This window comes from Pagrus pagrus, assembly GCF_965226575.1.
Source record: "Pagrus pagrus genome assembly, chromosome: 4".
NCBI lineage: Eukaryota > Metazoa > Chordata > Actinopteri > Spariformes > Sparidae > Pagrus > Pagrus pagrus.
In genome coordinates, this window is record NC_140188.1 from 23,772,964 (window position 1) to 23,795,231 (window position 22,268).

General features: G+C 41.9%; 1 protein-coding gene across 4 annotated transcripts in view; it reads right to left on the minus strand.

Annotated features, from left to right (window-relative positions):
- The window catches only part of LOC311256747 (galactosylgalactosylxylosylprotein 3-beta-glucuronosyltransferase 1), an 80,547-nt gene extending 76,575 nt beyond the window's left edge, over window positions 1–3,972 (minus strand). The window contains exon 1 of one of the 4 annotated variants that reach the window (XM_084352036.1): window positions 3,381–3,972. The gene's annotated coding sequence lies outside the window, so the exon portion shown is untranslated. The remainder of the gene's footprint in view (window positions 1–3,380) is intronic. The other 3 variants (XM_084352035.1, XM_084352037.1, XM_084352038.1) reach the window with 3 other exon arrangements.
- Window positions 3,973–22,268: the final 18,296 nt, after the last annotated feature.

Genomic DNA, 22,268 nt, shown 5'->3' on the forward strand with positions numbered 1-22,268 from the left:
AGTCATTTTCTCATTAGCATACATAAAATCAGACTTCTTTCTGAAACCAGTAGACTCGCCCTCTGCTGGCTCTTAGAGGGAATGCAGGTTTAAGGGACTTCTGCATTGGCTTCTCTTTTCATACCCAGAATCTCCACCCACATTTTGTGCAGTGAATGGTCTGCTGTAAACATGCAACCCTTAGATTCAGACTGCAGGGGAATTATTGATGTAGCCTCGAATCAACTCAGGCTGCAGTGTCGTCACTCTGGGAAACAGTCACAGGGGTGGTTAATCATGATCATGAAGATTTACCAGGGGATGTTTCCCCCCAGTAAGCACTGCACTTGTTTTATGTGCATTACTGAATTTCCGTAGTGGATTTCTGTAACACATTCTGATTGTAATGAAGGTGCAATGTAGTCCTTAAGTTTGAGTGTGCTTTTCTAATGCCTATATTTTCAGAAGCAAGCTTTGCGAGAAGCGTGTGAGTGTGTGAACTACTCCACTTGTCTGTACCTCTGCGTACCTACATTAGATGTAGAGTATCTATTGTATGTGATAAAGGCGATGTTTTATTCTGCTGCTTCGCCCCTCTGCTGCCTAAGGCTGGACAGCTCCATGACTGAATCTGCAGAGGAGCTCAGTTACCTTCAAAGAAAAATCTACAGCTTGCACTGAGCACACATCAAACATAAATGAATTTTGCCCAGTAGAGTGGGGTTCAGCCTGAAAAAGCCTGTATATGTGAGCTCTCTCAGTGTAGGTAGACAGGCTTTACACGCACCCACACGCTGCCCTCTGTTTCTGAACCTGCGCAGCCTTGTCAATAGCTTTCAAAACATTTGTTCAAAGTCTAATCCTTCGTCTTGTCGGGCTTCATACACATTATTACACTGTGCGGTGATGTGTGAAATGCCGCTGAGCTATCGGTGACGAACATGCGAACACCATACGTGCACGTGAAACATAAGATGATCCACATCCGAACTGTATACCTATTGTATAATATGTGTATTATGGTGACTTTTACTGTGTAGATTTCCCTATTTTAGATGAATAAAAAGGTCATAGTTACGACTTTATAGTAAAGCATGTATGCGTACTGTCAGTGAAAGTGTTTCTGAGTATTCAATATTGTTTATTAGGACGTAATAATATGCAGGTATACAACATTTTAATAATCATTTTGCATGGAAGTAGCAGTCAGAGGCAATGCAGCTTGCTTTGTCTTTGCGTTTCTGAGTTCTCAACAGTTATTGCTTCACATTTTGGCGCTTTTTGTGAAGTGAAAAGCATCAATAAAAAAGTGCTGTTCCACTTCACACACTCCAGTTACAATGTTCTCTGACCTTCTTGCAGAAAGTAGAGAGTTGGAGAGGGCATTTCCTAATTTGATTGAGGCGACAACATGTTTTAATAGCTCTCTAAAAAAGCATCATATTCTAGCAAAGCAAATAAAGGATTCACAGCCAAAACATATTTTTATTTATTACATTATTAAAATCCTATTGGTTATAACATCATAGCTAAAGCATTAGTAAAAGACTTCACATCGAAAAGGATATGAATCACAATTTATATGTTTAACTATAAGTATGCCTCGTATAAAGTGCTGCCAACAGACTCTCTCTAGTCCAAACTGTAACTCACGAGCTTCGGTGGAAGAACTGCAGCCACATCATAAGTGTGTATTTCTGTCCCCTCAGCACTCGGTGTATTGTATGGTCAAGGCGAGAGTGAAATGACAAGCTTCCATGAATTAGATCTGGATGCTATTTGCTGACTTGCAAGACAGGGCAGGAACTAAATACGTGGTCACAGAGTGCTAACACCCGTGTGAGAAACAGCTGGGGGTTTCATTGCATGTGAGCCGACTGTATAGGCTGAGGAACGGGCGCCAGGTGTTGCTGCCATCAAGGAAGGAACAGATGAGGAGTTTAGAAAGGGAGGAGCACACATAGTTAATTCAGTTGTTGAAGGAGGAATCTGTGGTCTTGTGTAAGTGTGGTTTAATAGGTACAAAGCCCTGCAGTGACCAGGGGTTGGGGTTCATTTCCGCACAAAATGTCATGCTGTCAAAGTAGCTATTAAACTGTATTTTCACATCATTAATTCCACAAGAAAGATCGCGACAGTATGTCCTCCTTCCTCTTTCTCAGAGACAGCGCTTGATTGTGAAAATATGAGCTTCAGAGACATTTTCCCAGTATGCCTGATGTCACGATGGGTGTCAGCCCGCTGTGACTGGACCAGTCAGAACTTCCAGGGAGAGTCAGGTTGATGTGTCTTGACACATGAGCAAGGACTTTTCGGACCGGAGCCCAGACCTTTGGCACCGTAACATCGCTGTGCAAGATTTTCCACTGAGACTACTGAAAGCACTGAGCCCTGCAAGACCGATGTTGCCAACGTGTGTTTTCACACGTACATTGGTGCACACCCAGATGATCATAACAGCCAAAATGTGCCATCAGTGTAGCGCACTGAAACAAAGTGCTGTTGTTTCCTCTTTACAGAGTTGTCAGTGCACCTGCTGGTCAAGAGAAAAACCACTACCACTGCATCTTTTCGGCAGCAGCCAGGACTTTCCTAGGTAGGTGTCAGAAATGAGAACGTACAGCCCACTAAACTTCGACTCAAGCTTTCCTTTTCTCAAGCCAGTGCCCCCGTTTTTGTTCGCTTCTGTGGACAAGTTGTTATTTTCTGTCTGGAAGGTAGTATACGGCTCCCCAGGGCCACTACTGAAAGTGTTCTGTCAGACTTTGCTTTAGAAAACACACTCACATGCGCACACACACACACACACTGCATTTTGTTCTCGTCCTCAACTACCCCTTCCCCCTTTTTCTGAGTCTTCATTCATATTTTACATACATGATTTTTAATATGTACCATAGGAGACCAAATCAATATTAATGACAATGTGGATTTAATTTGCATTTATCAGCTGAACTCACTGAATCTAAATTCTAATTGGACCTTGTGCGGCAGCTGCTTTGCCGGTCAGTTGAGAGAAAATCTCTCCATGCCTCCTCTGGTGTCTCCGCGGCCAAATGCTCATCATGAGGATTATCGGCAATTCTTTTCATCAGGCGCACCAGCGACCGACTCTTCTCTCTTCCCCCCCAGCTCACGCTGCCTCTCTGCGGCATGCAACATGCATAGATTTCCCCTCACTTCCACCATGCTGCTGCTGCACACAGAGCGACCCAGGGACAAAGATGGCAATCTCCCCCCTCTGCTGTTCCAAACCTGATCAGCATGGAAATTGGTTCATCCCTGTCAAGCTCATGTGCATGCTTTCAAGTGCCTCTGAGATGTATATCTGACCCTGCCGACCAATCGGGCTGAGGGGGAAAAGCAAGATAAAGTGGTATCATTAATTTTTTTTTCTTTACCTCATTCAGAGACTTCAGTGTGAGACTGCTATTCCCAGCGCATGCGGCAGAAGGACTCCCATTCATTCTAGAAATCCTGTTTTTGTCCCCGCTGTGTGTTGTCCCCCACTTCCTCTTCCTTGTCCCTTGTCGAAAGAGAGGCGGCATTCACAGCATCCCTTTCTTTTATTCTGCCGTGCCAGCTGACACCCGCCTTCATGCCTTCATGCCTTGGATTGATGGAGATTAAAAAAAAAAAAAAAAGAGAAAAAGGAGGGAATAGAAAGCAAAGAGAGGACACGGGCTCCTGGGATTTATTTTCCTCCCTTTCCTTCTCTCCTCTTCTTGCGCTCACACCAGCTAAAACAGGCGCATGAGGGGAGACGTCAGAGTGGCAGCGATGTATGCGCTCTTCACCTCTTCTTTCTCTTGCTCTGCCTCCCTCCCCTTCTCCTCTCTACCTCTCTCTTTGTGTGTCTCTCTCTTGTCCCTCTCCGCTTTCCTCTGTGTGTCCGCGCCTCGTTGCTTCACACAGGGGCAGGCTGCTCTGTCGTGACGGGGTGAGATGGCTCTACGCGTGCAGAGACATCTGTGAATGTGCTTATGTTGGGGGACTAAAGTAGCCTCTTAGCTGAGATTGAGACCACCCTCCTCCCCTCCTCCCCTCCCAGAGATGGGCTTTCTAATGGCATGTACCATTAAAGCTCGGAGCAGGGTGGGCTGCAGCACTGAAAGAGGAGAGAGGGGGGAAGAGAGAGGAAAGGGAAGGGGGAGCTGCTCGGCGGAGAGGGAGAGGAGGGAGATGGAGGTGGAGAAGAGGTGTTAAAGAAGAGGACGTGGCCAAAGACAGAGAAGAGAGAGAGAAGGAGTCCAGTTTTTTTTTTTCTTGTGTGTGTGTGTGCAATAACTGTACAGTCAGTTGACTAAGTGACAAATGTACAAGCCCTACCCTTCTATTTGCAAACGCACACATGACCTCACTGTACAGATCCTTCATCCCTGATAAGGATGTTTAAAGACAACAGCTTGGACACACGCAGAATTACTGTAAAAGAAAAGAGCATATGTTGGTTTTGGCAGCGGTGAATTAATTCTGGAAGAGCTGCAATTGTGTCACAGACAAAGCTTTCCCTCATGCATGACTGACGGCACAACAGCGCACATGCAGAAACATATTGCGGAAATTGGGTGGAATGAACAACATTTTGCATGCGCAGACGAAAGTCGTTTTGTTCCGGATGACAGAAAACCTAAAGTCCAACAGCGTACATCTCCAGATGCTACCGTAGCTTCAGTGATTGGCAGCGACTACCCCGATGCCAATTCCACAACGACATTTCCATCCCCCTTAAAAAGTGCACCATCTAATTTCAGGCGTCACTGAATAAAGAGCCTGTCTGCTGTGGAGGTGAGACAGCGTCTGGTGTGAGGATCAAAAACCATCACCTCGGCCAGCTCACCTCCTCTGAGCCTGGAGAGGAGAACTGGCTCACCGAGGAACTCGGCCAGGCCAGAGAGAGACAGGAAGAGGTGGGCTGGAAGGCAGAGGTGGCCCTGCCCGAGGGAAAAACAAGACCGTGGGGAGAGAAGAAGACATCATTTCCCAGAGTGTATCACATGCATGAAAATGAATAAACTCATACACAGACACCGCTACACATTTATGTTTTTAATTACGTCTGATATATGAAACCTCACAGGCTAGTTTTCATTTTGCCTTCACAGTGTGATGACAAAAAGCAGGCAGCAGCCAAGAGCGAGCTGAAATCTCTAAATTGCTGTGGAGAGCACAGCCGCTCGTATGATGGTGAGTGCGTGTCTTTAAGCCTGGATAACCTGAAGAAAAGCCGTCAGATGATCTAGCGACTGCGTGCTACATTTCGCTGCAAAGTGCCATTTGGTATTTTGAGCTGCGGTCCGTCAGTCGGGCTCGAACTCTCATGACTTGAGTTGCTGAATCAAAAAAACACTTGAGTGTGACACGGGTGCTTGACAGAAGGATTTACAGGAAAGGATGAGTGTGTTCCAGCGTGGCTTCATCATGGGGAGGGGAAAGAAAAAGGGGCTGTTTGTGTTCAGAATCACATCTGATCAGGGAGGAGATGTGGACTCCAGTCACCGTTTTGATGACTTGCAACTTGACTTGACAGAAAATAAATGACTTGAGACTCTTGGATTTGGAAGTTCAAGACTGGTGACCTCACTTGACTTGACACACGATGACTCGAATTGCTTGTCTGTGCTCATTTTATGTATTTGGTTTATATGTTTTTCGTCTGGGTGTTATATTTCATGGTTTAGAAGTGAGGTTTAGGGAATTATAATTATATATTACAAATTCAATTCATAGTATTGGACAGGTACTAATACCTTGTCTTTTCTCTTTAAAAGACCAGATCCTGCAGTATCTTGGTAGGAAAAAGTGACTTGACTTGACTTAAAGGTCATGTTGATAACATTTTTATGTAGCCAAACCTTTTTTAAAAAAAAATAAATATGACATCTACAGAGCTTGTAGGAAGATGCAGAGAGTATCTCTTTTCCTCCAAAAACATCATGACTGTGAATCAATAATTTTCAAATGTTTGTCGGGTCCAGAATGATTGTGTTGTTTGTCTCTGTGTAACAGTTCTGACAGTGGGTTCCAGCTTATTTCTACTTTGCCAGTTTGTGGGAAAAGAAGCACAAGAATATCTGTCACAGTATGCACCAAGCAACCTGCCTCATTTAAGATAGCTTGCATTAGTGACGTTAACGTTAGCTAGCTAGCGTTAGCAACATAAGGTATTGCAAGAAACTGGCAACCACTTGATGGGGCAGATGATTTTTACAACATTGGCGTTGTGATGCCAAATTCAGTGGCTGGATGTTGTCAATAACAACTTTGACTAAGGACTCGACTTCACTTTGACTTGGGTGTCTGGATCAGGGTGTTGTATGCATACAGTATGGACGAATCTCTCTAGTTTTTTAAGCAACCGACTTTCCAAACAGCTTCAGAGTCACTGCCAGATGGATTTTTTCTATATCTTCAAAAAGATAGCTAGGCAAGCTAGATAGCTATTTCCACCTGCTTCAGGTCTTCCTGTGCTGGTTATGGCTTCATATCTACTGCACATACATGTATGAGAGTGGTGGTGATCATCAGATTTACCTCACTGTCGCACAGTGATTAAGTATATTTCCCAGAATTTAAGACTATTCCTTTAAAGCTGCTTTAAGCGTTGTTTTAGCTAACTTCTTACAGTTGGCAATCCCCAACCTCCTCTCAACGTCACTACACTTGCACGACTGCGTTGTTTGAGGTTCAATCCTTTCTCTGTGTTGAGCGTTCATGCTCTCACTTGCAGATAAGGTGTTCTGGAGACTGCAAACAGCCTATCAGCGTGAATGTGAGCTCCGGTGTGTTTGATATATGAATCCTTTGAAACATGCTCGTGTAAAGGACTATAAATAAACTTGACTTGACTATTGAGTTTGTACAGAACATGATTACACACACAGTGCCTGTTCTGAAATACTGTGTAGCCACAGAGTCAAGGTCATGTGTGTCGGGTCAATCCATCAAGAATACATCTTTAGACTTGATCGTCTGATTTATCTGCTGCTGTCAATCTTTTCTACAGACATACGGCTTTTTGTACATCAAGCATGAACCAATGAGGTCTTTATGTGTGTGTGTGTGTGTTAAAAGTATGTTATGTATGCCTTAAATCTTTCAGAGCTCCACCATGGCTGTGGGTGGTGCCTTTTTTCCCTTTTGGAGGAGAATGATTTTTTTTCCCACAAGCCATCTGGTGTGTCTTTTCAGGCCTAATAAGAGGGAAACAGAGAGGCATTGGAGTTCAGCAGATGATAGAGATGGGAGCTGAGTAGGGCAGTGCGCACACACACACACACACACACACACACACACACACACACACACACACAAACACCCAGGACAAGGGCAACAGATGGAAGGGGCCCCAATATGCTGCCGGTGCTGGAGCCAGGCCCGGTGGGCAGGCCCCCCCTGGCCTCACTGGGGGTCCATTGATATCTAATGTTCTGACAGACTTTGAAGAGGAGAGTTGAGTCCAGAAATTGTAATTCTACTTTGCCTGGCAAAATTGTCTCACGTTGGGAATTGTTACATAAATGCATTTCTTTGGTGGATGATAGATGGAGCTATCATCCATTCCCACACTAAAAAAAATCAATTTTGAAATAGAATTCATCAGACAGATTCGCTGAAATAGGGAACGCTTCATTTAAAAAGTGTTGTCAGCGAGCCAGACACAGACAGATGTTACAAACTATTTTAGCTACATAAATTTATTTATTTGTCATCTTTCTGCTGCTGTGTTATTATTTCTATTGTCTTCATTTAGTCCATGTGTTTTTGCATGTTTTCCTTAACCAAACCAAATGCCCATCAAAGATTAGATTTTTTTTCCCGTATTGTACATATGATATAACCCATCGAATACTATAGTGGATAGAAACAATTTATTTGCCTTTTTACTTTTGCTTAAAGTGGAAACGGACAACATTTCCCCAAGGGGGTCTATTGTTGGCTTTCTATTTTCCTTTGTGTCACAACTACCAACAACACAGGGCAAACACTGTTTATTCATTTATTTAGTCTGTAATGGAGATGTGAAAGCAGATAGATAAGCAGATAGCCTGACTGGATCACCAGTCAGCCTTCATTTCCCCAGGAGATTTCACGCCTGGTGGCAGATAAAATAGCATAGTGAAAGTGAGGTTTACAGGGAACCAAGCTAAACACCAGCTGTGTCATTACTCTACAGCCATTACACTGTGCAATCAGTATTTACGTCATAATGTTAATTTACAGCAAAAAAACGTGTCAACAGCAAGTTTAACTGGTGCAAAGCAAACTACATCCAACAAACACTGCCAACATGCATGTCAATTGGAAGGAAGCATCTTTAGTGTCCCATATTTCAGCGCAAAGAAGATAAACACTCCCTGCAGTGTCTAAACACTGATCATCATCTTATACTTCCTATTGGATAGAAATGCAGTTGTCAACAGCTTTCTGAATCAAGTCCACGGGGCTCAACACTTTTGCAGAATTGTGTTTTTATTGTCTTGTAGGATGGCCTGGAGGCACACACTTACCAGAGAAGAGGAACGACAGAGTGAGAATGGAAAAGGGTTGGTGTCAGGCCTGTGTCAGACACAATTATGTTATTTCTCCAAGCTGCATACAAGAGAGTGCAAATATGCATATTTGTGACCAATAAAACAGTGAGTGTACACAGACTGTGGCAGCTTGTCACTGTTTTTCCAAAATGTCTGACTCATGTGTGTCTCTGAAGCAGACACCTCTACAACAAACTCTCCCTGGTGTGGATGGATGACACTAGCTTGTATGTGATGGCTATAAAGAACATTAAACTGATACATGGGCAGGTGGCTGGCCCAATAACAGCCGGCGTTATAGCTTCCCTGTGTCTACGGCCTTGGGCTGTATCATTACTTGGAGGTGAGTGTGTTGCCAGGTGACCCACACAGGTAGTCCCCAAGACTGATGGATGGTGAAGGTGCACTGGCCCCATTTCCTGGTAACAAATGAGTCTTCTTACTGGAGCTAACGTTAGTGAACAGCTGTGGAAATGAGAGTAAACCTCATATTTGACTTAAATATTGTTGTTGTGGAAAGAAGAAACAGCTGATCTGACCTCTATGTTGTGAAGAGTTTCATTAATAGTAACAAATAAGACCATTACAAGTATTAAACAATCTTCTAGTTCTACTTTTCTCCTTGGTGGGAGATCCATGAGTCTTCCTCACAGTGTTTGTGCAGACGGGTGTAGCGCATCTGTGGTCAGTTGGTTGGTTGTCGTCATGTTGACATCACCATTATGTAGGAAATTATGTCATAAGGGTGTGTGGTTATGAAATTGTCCCTTGGCAGCAATTAGCTTTGGGTGCACACATACTTTGTGTGTTGACACAAATTCCCCAGACATAGTGTGTCACTAAAACAACAGGTTTTTGTAAATATCACGGCAATCTATCACGTCTGAATCTGAATATAGTTCAAATTAAGTTACTCGCTGATGTGTTCTTTTTTGATTTGAGTCAACATAAATGCATTTTTCACTTCGCCGGGAAACATTTACATGTCAGGCTTTTGTCACATGTTCCTGTCCACATGGACATACATAGCAATGTATGGACTAACAGAGAAGCTTATAATGTGAGATGCAAATCGTTAGCTGTCCAGCTAACTAGCTTACTTCCTAACCCAGCTTCACTTCCACAGCCAGGATCCTTTCATGTGACATTATTTTTTCATTGATAATTTTTAGATATTAACTACTTTCTTATACAGTTCTGTGTACAGTACAGTGCTGACCATTCATATTCTTATTTTATTATTATTATTTACTTATTTGCTCAGTTTTCATTCTGAGCTTCTTCCTGTTTAAGTGCACTGACATCAATAAAAATAACAAAGTTAAATTCCTTGTATCTGCCGTCCTCACATACCTGGGCAATAAGCAAATTATGTCTGATTCAGATTTTCTGGGTTATGCTACAAAAACCCCATTCACGACTGATCTTCTCGTTCTTCCCTACACTGTATTAGCAGGGATGCTAAGCTATTATATCAGAGTTTTAGCTGATGATAGTGACCATGTCCTGCATCATGGGATGTGGGTAAGTTTACACTCAAATAACTGCGGTCAAACTTGTTATCCAAGACAAATAGAGCTAATCTTAGCTTAATTTAGCTAATTAGCTGATATTATCTGCTAACGACAGCTGCCATTTCAGCCAACAGTATTAGCTGTCAGGGGCGGTCCTGGCTTGATTTATGCCCTGGGCGAACCATTCTATTATTTGTATTATTTTATTATATGTAATCTTAAATACAAAAAGGTAACAATAACAGAGAAAAAAACAAGATAAATACATTAAATACAGTATATAAACACCAATGTAAATTGCACAAATCCTTCATCACAGGATCTAATAACCATGCTTGAAAAATCCCTGAAGAAAGCTAAAAAAAAAAAGAAAAAAAAAAAGGCTCCTCTATGGAGCATAAAAAAAAGATTCCTGTAGTAAACTATTTTGTTTTTTACATACGAGTTTTGTTTTGCATCATCCTATTAATACCATCTGAACGGTTCCAGTTATGATAACACACCAGTTTTGTGCATACACACACACACACACACACACACACACACCTGAGGAGTCCTGCAAGGAACATGTGGTCATTTTGGCCAGTGGGTGCTCCGGCTCCAAAATATTTCAGAAGTGCCCCTGAATTTACAATTAAGATACAATATGTAAGTTAGATCACACTTACATCACACATGCATCAGTTACCCAATTAAAATGACCATAATGCAAATTTGATTAACATTTGTTAACATCCTATTAACTAAGCATAACACACTACAAATTATTCAAAAAGCTATATCACATGTAGCTTACAAAATGCCATGTCAATGTATATTATAAGTTATTTAAGTTAGCATATAGCGTGTAGCATTACAAATTCCACAGTCAGGACGTCTGTGTGAATTTGCACTTGTTGTGTTGCAAACACAAAGTAGCCTAGGTTGCCTATGGGTGAAATTAGTTGCATGACATGATGCCTCACTTCAATAGTTGCTAGTTCAGCAAAACTAAAAACCAAATACAGTCGTCTTCTGTGGCTAAGTAGCAACATATTAGCAAGAGGCTAATAAATAGCCTATAGGCTACTGTCACTCACGTCACTCATAGAAATCTGCATACCTTTATCTTTTGCCCGTTTCTCCTCTTCTTCTTTTCTTCTTTTTCTGAACTGGGCACCTGATGGCTTCTTTGGTCTTCTACTTTGATCCATGATGAAGATGAAGACTCGACATCATTACCTTTTGCCAACACCGTCCGTTCGCCCGTCAAACAACCGGAGTCACGTGATGTAAACAAATTCACGTAGATGCCCGTTGGAGGCAGTTTGTGTTGTGTGGCCTGGGATCATCAGTCTATCCCCCGCCACCCTCCCCCTTACCTCTTCTGACACACACACAACCTGTATGACTCTCAGCAGCAAGTTGACGTGACAATGAGGGCGCCCCAGCGCAATGAAATTAATGGAAAAAAAAAAAAGGTAAGTAAAACGGAGGTTGAAAATAACCTGAATTATTCTTTAATGGCTTCATTCATGAGAGAAATGTGGTTTACAGTGTTCTCAAAAGCTCAGAGGGGAGTGGCGTGAGGCCAAGTCTGCCCGAAGAACAGCTGTCTTTGGCAACAGCAGGAAGGCTGAGGAGGGACTGTATTTACATTGAATTAGGCCATCAGTTGGACAGGGTCCTCGGCATACAAGCGACTCAGACAGATCAACAAACAGCCGTCTGACACATGTGATTCAAGGGCAAACCCTTGGACAGCTACAAATCACGGATTGACAGCCATGCATCTGTAAGAGGGCTGAGCTCCTGACACACGCGTCCAGATAAAAGCACCGCTTGTGTCGCTTATTCTTAGTCCTACAGCAGAGAGCAGATAGGCCCTCAGTAACCTGTTACCAAGTCACCAGTTGTGTTGTTGTATTTCACAATGTATAATAACTTCACTCACTCTATTGTTGCTGGTTCAATGAGAGTCTGTGAACACCTCACTGCTCATGATCAAGCCAACAAACAGAAGTCAAAGAAACTGGAAAATCTGTTGAAGGCTGAAAAGTGACTTAACTGTGGTCAAAATGTGTTGACGCATTTCTACTGAGAAAATCAAAACCATTTGATTTCCAAAGACTTGGATAATAGGCACATTATTGAGAATTTGCAGATTTTTCAGACTTGAGGTTCAGTATCACAAAAGCTGAACAAGCTGTGAGAAAATGTGATGGGGAAGTAAAACGTTTCTATCCCCATCATTCACCTTACCTTAAACCCGGCCTTCTGTTTATCTGACATGTTTCCAGGCAGGTCTTCTCATTGGCTTGATATTAACTGTTATAATTCAGACCTGATAAAGCCTTTAGCTTGTACTTAAGATGTTCCTTTTATTCTGAATGCTAAATCTTATGTCCATCCATAATTCGATTTCATTCCAGTGTTGAATGAACAGACTGTTTTTCTCATTCATACCATACTATAATTATATGTTTAACTGGAGTTGTGACTGGGGTAATAATAGTGCAGAGAAGCATTCAGTGACTTCTATTGGCAGATATGTAAAAATAACATTGAAAATTAAGAATCTGTGTGTTTTCATTACCCTTAAAATGAGCCTTTTATATCTACAGAGAGAGCGCGTCCTCATCCTTGGAGACTGCCATGTTTCTACAGTAGCCCAGAATGGACAAACCAAACATTAACTCTAGAGCGAGCCTTTCACGGCCTTTGCAGCCACCACAGAGGAGGGTAAAGCGAAGGGTTGGTTACAATCTGCAACCTCACTGCTAGATGCCACTAAATCCTAAACACAGGACATCTAAAGCTGCTATAAGTGATATATTTTTATTAAATTATGTGTTTGATAGCTCTATATTCCAACAGTGTTTGGTATCTCTTCCCCCTGCTCATAAAAAAAAAATATTTTCTGGTATCCCTGCCCACATTATCCAATCAGGACAGAGAGAGAGAACCATAAAATATTGTTTATTATCATTCTTTGTTGTTCATTGATTATTTTAGTAGAAGGTTATACAGTAATTCTTACAAATACATGTTTGAGCTGGAAAAACCTGACGCCAGGCGTACAGAATTGTTTGGTCATTTGTCGATGTCAGTGTTTTTCACCACTCCATTCACACTTACTCCAAAACATATTTGTAGTAATGGTACTACGAGGTCGGACTTGATATTTATCTACAACAGTTGCTCAATAGGCTTTGAGAAGGCACGTACATGGAATAGTTCAGTCAGCTGAACACTCAGGGTTGCTGCAGGTATTTGACCTGAAAAAAAAAAAGATTTTGGTGAGGATAGTCAGATTTTAAATTTCCATTAGTCCCTCCGTTAGCAGATAAGAGGAATACCACACTTTTAACCCTACTGACACCCTACATCGACAACTTGCTTGACCATTACCCTTTCTCTGACAGAATCCTGTGCAGGTACTCACACTGGTTTAATATTACCTTTGATAAATCAAACCCCGTGAATAATCCACTGTGTGTGCATGTAACCCCATGCCCTCCCAAAATAATGTATTTTGTATAACAGACAACGGTAACTTCGTAATGTGGAAGTTCCTGTTGTTCTGATTGGGAAATAACAGAACAAAAGTGACTTGCATATAAGAGTCATGTTGACTCAAGACCGCTGACTGCATTGCTTTTCGGTGAAGCAGTGAACTGCTGCTGTTCGATCATAATATTTACTTATCCATTAGTCACAGAGATCAAATTTGAGGTGGAATACTATTCAGCAGAAGGATCGATCAGGCCGTTCTTCTAACGGGGGTCTCGCTGGAGAAGCTACCTGGAGTGAGTGAAGAGTAGTGGGTCAATACTGCTTCAGCACAGACTGTTCTACAAAAGTTTGAGATCTGAAATAAAAAATGCAACAACATTTGCCATGGGAGTTTGTTTTGTGAGAATAAATCAAATCAACTCTAAAAAGAAGAGCTAAATTTGCCGTATTATCACTGTGCTGAGGTGGCCCTGTGGATCAAAACACAACTTTTCATAAAACACAACAACTTTTCATAAAACACAACATCTCAGTAAACACACTGTGAAATGTTGTTGTGTTTTGACACTCTGGCCGCATTTTAATATTTGGATATGAGTAGACGGCATCCTAAATGTTTCCTCACTATGGTCCGATTAAATAGTCCTTCACACAATCTTCTATTTCATTGTAACCCCAGCGTTCAACTGCGTGAACAGTCTGGCTTTTAAACTGCATCACTAATGAGGACAGAGAACACATATTTGTCTCATCTCAGACTCACACACGACACTTCCTGGAATTATGCATCGCCACACAAATAGGTATTTACTCTGCACTGTGCTCACCTACTGTAGTGCTGTAATTTGATGCCGCAGTTTCCGTTCATTTTTCCAAGAGAATATGTGAGTTCAGAAGCGGTGAGAGGTGTGATTCCAGGTGGTGATATGGGACATGATCATGTTGTTTCAACCCACTGAATTGTAGATGTAGTTTCATCAGTATGCATTGGCAAATGGTTAGGGTCCAAGAAAAATATGATCATCTCTGGCTGGCTGTTTGGAAGTGGAGCTGTAAACAGGCAAAATGACTCCGTAACTGAACTCATCAACACATTTGCTGCATATATTAGATGATCTATTCAGCAACCCCAGGCCTGCTTTACATATCTGAAAAATCCAACACAAATCACTCTGTTTTGAGTGTGAAATATCTTTTGTGTTGATTTTTCACAGCATAAAAACCTCCTTCCCAAATAACTGAAATCGAAAGGCAGCACTTTTTCCATCAGGGTCCACTTTGATATTTTTCCTCATACATAAGTGTGATACACTCATCTCTTGTTTGAGAGCTTTGGGGGATTTGTAGGTGTGGAGAAAACAGATGGGGTAGAATTAATCTTCTCTAACCACCCAAACAAATGATGAAGTTGCAGCGTATGAACAGTTGTGTCCTTATGTAAATGCGTCTGACATCTGATACTTTGGAAATTATTTCAGCCTTTTGAAAGTGCAGTTTACGTATGCCTTGGGGATCGATGTCTGTTTAAAACTGTTATTATCTTTATCTAATTGTTGGATGATGTGAACACTTAGCTTTTAGTGGCTGCTTTAGAAATAATAATACTACATCATGACTGTCATATATTTAGTGCTTAAATTAAGCCTTTATCTATTCAAGACATTTCTATTTAGTTGCATAACTGAGCCTCTTAATTTAAGCTAATAGATTGATTTTCATTAAATGTTTTAGTCTCCAATGAGCACATTCTATGTACAGAGCACGATGTATTACTGTTTATGAATGTTAATTATTTTCATTACTGCTAAGAGGAACAGTGGCATAAAAACAACACTCAGCCTTTGCATTTGAATGGAGTTTGCAGTTTTGCCCTGTGAGCCGCCGATTTGCTTGCAAGGCAGGTTTGTTTCAAATTTATGGATGAGGTTACTGGAGTGCACCCGGAGACCTGAAGAAAGCACTGTGAGAAAATGCAGGAAAAAGGAAAATCCTCGGCTACCTTGAAACCGGTGAGGTAATCAATGAAGCCCTGGCTTCAAACAAACAAAGGCACAGTGCTCTTTTTTAGCCTTCTCTCTGTCCGCCAGCCTTTCATGTAAAAACACTGATAGATGCCCAAATAAATGAATTTGAAATACTGAATGCTGCCAGCACCTTTGTTTCATCAAGAGAGCAAAGCTTATCTCACTTCAGATCTTTTATAAATGCAGTTGACGGAAATGTACTGTGGACAGATGAGGAATTATGTGCATCGCCATGTGTCTGATTAGAGGACTCCATCCGACATATGCTACATATTCCCATCCAAAATCTCAGCTCTAATCCACCACTGTCCCTGAATAGTTTGGGATTTATGCAGTAATACTGCATAATGACCTACTTCCAAAACGGCTGAAACTGTGTTTGCTGGGTTTTCAATGTGAACGGAAGCAGCCCAGTTGTATCGATGAGAACTGAAGGCTTTTAACCCTGAAACTCTGCTAAGCGGCAGCACTGTAAAATTGTGACTGTATGAATGCAGCTCCCAAATTTGAAGATGTGAATTTGCGTTAATTGCAAATGTGCATCGGCTTATTGCTGAGCTCCTATTTCAGTGTGTTTACTTGAAGCAAGGTTGGCAAGGTTAAATAAGTAATTCAATCCACCTTATTGATGTGAGGATCAATTGTTCAGAGGGAGATATTCATGTTTCAGCACCTAAATAAATGATGCATCTGACTGTACATTAAATACGATACATAATTGACATCCAGCCAAGTTTCACATAAAGTAGTCTGCCGTGTGGACCTTTAAATGTCTCGAGACAAGAGACAGTTTGTACAATATGGAGTGTGCTGAAATACATTTCACATCAAGGAGCATTTGAAAGACCTCATGACATCATTTCATATAGCACGCATGACATGGTCATGAATAAATCAAATCTTTGCTCAACTCCTTTTTTGACCTTTATCCAAGTCACATGATCATGTATGCTCTTTTCCTGCAATTCACTGCTTCACATTCACAGTGTTACATGTACAGTATTCGAGGCAACAACATGTCTGTGGGTTGCCCAGTGCAACCTAAGTCCTCCGCGGTCAGTGGCAGCTCTACTGGAGCGGAGGGCTGTTTCATGTGTTGATCAAGGGCACCTCAGGAGTACAAGAGGGAGGGCAGGCTGTATTAATTTTTATTTTAAACTTCAGTTTTCTCAGGTGGTCCAGGAATTTAAATCTGTTACTGTCTGATAACAAGCCCAGTTTTACAGTATGACCTCTAAACATAATGCAATGCCAGACTCTCCAGGCTTTTTAGATGGTGTTTTACGGCACCAATCAATGGTACATTTACTCTGGCAGTCTGATGTCAATGGGGCATTAACAGTTAAGCTGCAGCATCCCCCGAGGCCAAAATGTACACAAAGCTTCTTACACTTTCTTCTATTAACACAGTGTTGAACTACAAGCTGCTTATTGGTTAAGCACAGTATATGTTTGTAGAAGGACCAGAATGTTGTGAATATTGCAGGTGATACACACGTGCTGGATGCAAAAACAGTTCGAAATGCTGCCAGCTAGTTGCTCTAAACACCATGTGGTGCAACTTGGACCCCTCTTCAGTGATGAACCCAGGGTCAGAGGGTGTTTCAGGTCATCAGACACCCTCACCTGGGTGACCCAGCTCAGCTTACCCACAGTGTGTTATACAGTAAAACATTTAACACAATATCTAATGTTTAGGAAACATGCTACCATCAGTGCTGGAATACTATATATTTAATGATCGCGATATATTTTTAATGGTTATGGAAATTTAATATTTAATGTGATTCAATAGGAAGGTTAAATTCCAGAGCAAGATTATTGCCAACTTTTACAGAGGAGTAATATAAAGCATCCTGACTGGAAACATGATAAAACTGGCATGGTTCAGCCATCTACAACATCTACTACATCTATCTCAGTGATCTCCAAGAATTGTCACCTTAACATGGTGGAGGAGATTGCTTGTCCCTGTAACCCTGATAGCTGCTGGTAGGGTCTCCAAAGGGAAACTGGTCCAGGAGACGGGCATGGCTTATGCACCAAACAGAGTACCCAGCTTCTTGGAGCTGCTGGCTGACATCCTTGAAAGGATACTAGGGACTTTATGGTTCTGCTAGGGGACTTTGACCCTCAAGTGGCAAACCTAGAGGAGGGTGATTGTAAGAAACGGCCTATCTACTCTGAACCTGACCTGAGCTTTGTTGTTTTGAACCATTTTCAAGCTTAAGGTGGTTAATAAGTGTACTTGGTATCAGACCACCTCGGGCCAAGGTTCGACAATTGGACATGGAATCCAAGGAACTGTGTTTCTCAGAGTTGCGGTCAGGAAAGGAAAGCAGAGCTTGGCTCAGGTTGTCTTAAGTTGGAGAGGCAAACTGCTGAACCAGACTGGGGATATTGTTAAGTGTTGGAAAGAGCAGTTTTAGGAACACTTGAGTCTGACCAACACATCCTCTATAAAGGCTTCAGAATTCAAAGACTTGAGGGAAGCCTCACCTTTATCCCTGGCAGAGGTCTCTCGGTAGCTAAGTAGGTCCTTGGCGCAGGAGTGGAATGGATAAGATTTTCCTCAAGATGCTGAAGGGTCTGGACATTGTCGGGCTGTTAGGCTGTCTTAGCTAACAGACTTCTGCAGTGTCACATGCTGGACACGAACAGTGACTGGAGTGGCAGACTGCGGTGGTGGTTCCCAATTTTTAAAGGGATACAAGGGTATCACACTGCTCAGCCTTGCTGGGAAAGTTTATCCCAGGATGATGCTGGAAAAGAGGGTCTGACGGACTGTTGAACCTCAGATGCAGGAGTGGCAATGCAGATTCTGTTGTGGTCGTGGAAAGACTGAGCTAATGTATGGCTGTGTCCCCCGAGGAGTCCTCTGGGGGGTACTGTGGGAGGATGGGGTAAGAGGGTCGTTGCTACAAGTCATCCGGTCCTTTTACGACCAAAATGGGAGCTGTGTCCATGTTCTTATAACAGTCAAGGTTTATAGTGGGTGTTAGCCTCTGCGATGCCCCTTGTCAGTGATTCAGTTTGTGATTCATGGACAGGAAATCAAGGCACAGCTAGGGGGAATCTGCTATTTGTGGATAACGTGGGTCTGCTGGCTTCATTAGACCGTGACCCTTCCGCACACACTGGGGTGCTGTGAAGTGGTTGTGATGAGAATTGGCACCAAATCCATGGCCATATTCTTTGCCGGACAGCGGTGGATAGCTCCCTTCTGTGTTGGGAGAGAGTTGCGAAGGAGTTTAAGAATCTTAGGGTCTTGTTCATGAGTGAGGGTAAAATGGAGCATGACATGGACAGGTGGATTGGTGTGACATCAGCACTAACATACCTGGCCGTTGTGGTGAAGAGAAAACTGAGTGTCACATTGTCATGTATCATTTTACTAAATTTAGAAATGAGCTGAGAACAGTGTAGGGAACAGCCTTTGCACTGTCTGCAATGCTCTCAGTAATGCAAGTGTTATTTTAGGCAGAAAACAAGACAAGTCGAGCTGTTTTATATACACAAATATTGTTGTTGTCATGCACTTTGACCATGTATTTACTTTATGAATGTGTCCTCAAACTGATTTTGATTATGACCGATGTGATTCTGTCATTGAAGCAAAATATGCTTGTGTCTGTGTTTATGTGAGTGTATATACAAAACCTCAATGGTGCCAAGTCAGCTGAAATGCTGTCCAAGAAAACAAATCAACACGCAGCCGTGCCCAACGTTTTATTTATTCATACTACACAGATGTTTGCAGCATTTTTTGTGTCTGCGATATAATACACAAGGGTTCAGTGACAGAGGCAGGAGGAAACAGTAGAAAACAGCAAACAGTATGCGACAAATAGAACACAAAAATGCTCTCAGAGTGTGGTAGTTTATATGCTTTGGTCTACTGATTGGAAAAACTGACTTTTTTACAGGTGATCGCCAGTTCACATTATTGAACGAGCTAGAAAATCATGAAACAATGAGCACTACACTCCCTCGCCTCAACAATGCTGTGACGATAATAAAGCTACAGTTAGTCCACTGGGACAAGCTCATCACATTCTAGAAATACAGAGGCTAAACAAAAAGTCTACAATAAATGAGAATGGTGGGATATTTAGTTGAGTTAACAAACAGGTGAAGAGATGTGGGGCAATGAATAGGGCCTGCAGGTGCATTTCCTCACTGGTAGGTGGTAAATTGCTTCAATAAAAAAATGGGGAAAGAAAAACCATCTTAGACTCACATTGATTTGGTGAGAGAATGAAGCAGGTTTTACTGTCGCATTGATTCTCTGCTTCTTTTGCCACTGATCCTACCCTACGTACAAGATTTTCCTTGAAGGTGCAAAGTGCAAAGCGTTTAAGTACACAGCCACAACACTAAACAACACCACTCCCCTATCCATCCATCTTGAACCCCTTATCCAAGTTCAGGTCATTCTGGTTGCAGGCAAAGAAAGATCTTCTTCTTTTCAGCCACTTCTTCCACCTCCTCCTGGGCGATCTTGAGGCACTCTGGGGGCAGATGGGATATATTAGCCCTCCAGCATGTTCTCGGACGGCTGCGAGGTCTACTCCCTGTTGGAAGTTGTAATTTTTTACAGGTTTAGGATGGTAATAGCCTGACTTCAAATGTGAAATTCCTGTCAGTACAGCATCGTGTTCTGTTAGCACCAGTACCTCAGGTAGCCTTCACATTCAGACTGTGAAATCTGCCACTAATTAGCGGTAGTTGTTGTAGATATATTCCTTTTTTGTTGTATTTCTTTTCTTTTTTCAGCGACATCATGTTATAACTTGTCAGTGCTTTGAGTTTTGCTGCATTTTCCAGCCATGACTTTGCAACACCGCTGTTGGCAGCTTAGCTTGTATATATTGGTATTTATTTAGTGGCTGTTCAGACTGTACTGGCAGCTTTATTTCTCAAGTGGCCAGCAACAAATGCAGGGACTTTTCCACCTTTGAGGAACAGCACTGATAAAACTGTCCTGCTAAGGCATGCTTTACCAGCTATGAGAAGTTCTGTCATAAAACTAATGTGGCAGAACTCCTCGAAATGAAAAGAGTGATGTTTATAATATTACACTAAGTAATGTTAAATCAACGACATGCATTAATTAGTAGAGAATTGGTGAGTGGGGCAACCTCAAATTAGCGAAAATCCGTCAAGCTGCTTCCTTATTTACACACTGGCCAAACACTGTAAGAAGACATGCAGGATGCTGGATCCAAATCTCTGGCACATGTCGTCTTGGAGCCTCAATACGAGAGATCAAGATCACTGTTTTTAGTTTGCTCATCTTTTCTGTCAATCCAAGACTTTCTAAATGTGGTGCTGTGTTTGTCAGGCTGTCATTGCTCATGATATGAAACAAAAAAATAATTCCAGAGGATTTTCTAGAAAAGATCTGTGAAATTGGGTGTGTAAAACAGCGAGACGATGCAGTGGTTTCACATTTTCAGAGCCGTAGCACAGCATGCACAGTTTAAAGCTTTGTTCTCATGGAGGTTTTCCCTTTGAACCTTTCCTTTACGTTCAATCAGGACTATGTCAATGCTATTTATTTAGATCGTTTTCTTTCCAATTCAAGTAGCTGCCTGAAGACATTCACACTTCAATCGTTTCAACCAATCAGACTTTGCCACAACCACTGCGAGCCAATCATTTTGTTGCTGTCAAACTTTACAAATGATTCCTTTCTCTGCTGCTGTCTGCTTCCATGTATGTGTCCAAATGATGCTTTCAATTAGTCCTTCCTGATTTGAAATGCCATGTTTGTTCTGCAACAGAAGAACAGAGCAACAGCAGAATAAATAAAGTATGCACTCATTACATAAAACAGTTACTCAGTAAGTAAATTGGACTTGCTCCCATGGCATTACCAGGCCATATTTTTGATGGGTGATTTCCTCTTTACTTTTCACCAAGATCACTACATATGCTGTGTAAAACATTCCACTGTAGTCAGGGAAATAGTGCAATAAAGTCAAATGTACCATACAAGCTCTGTAGCAAAGGCTGCATGCTGAACTCAGGAGATGCTGCTGGGTGAAGGCTCTACATGCTGTGTGGAAAGTACTGTAGATACTGCAGGATATTTATCGTTGCAGTTTGAGGGACATAGCTGGATTGGCAGAGTGTGTGATTTGTTGATTAAATGATGAGTTTCAGTTCGTTGTCTCTCTCCAGAGAGGTCCTGGGTTTTGCTCTAAGATGGAACTTGCTCCCCATGAAACTCTATTTTTTAACAGAGAGTACTGCTGTTGCTTATGCCCCTCACTTGTGTTTACTTTACCCTTCACCTTTAAGTCCAACTCTTTGAAATGTTTATGGACAATTTCTGCCTGCAGCTATTGGAAAATGATCGTCTTTTGTACACAGAAGAAGCGTGCTTAGCATGCAAAGAGAAAAACAAAGATATTTTATGGAAGAAGTAGAAGATACCACACTAATGGCCACTAAACTGGGCAACAGTTAGAGTGATTGCTAGATTGCTCTTGCAGTCCACATCTCTGTAATTGTACTTCTAGTCCCTCCTGCAATTTACACGTTTTCTTTTCATTAGAGCCAAAAAGTGAAAACTAATGTATCTAAAAAGAACTGTAACAACGATGAAGACTACATTTGCTATCAGCTTGTTTAGTAAAATTCCTGGCCAAGTGCAGTTTTGCTGCTAAACTAGAAACTATTAGCCCATGGGATGTTTTCATTGACCCTCATTTCTC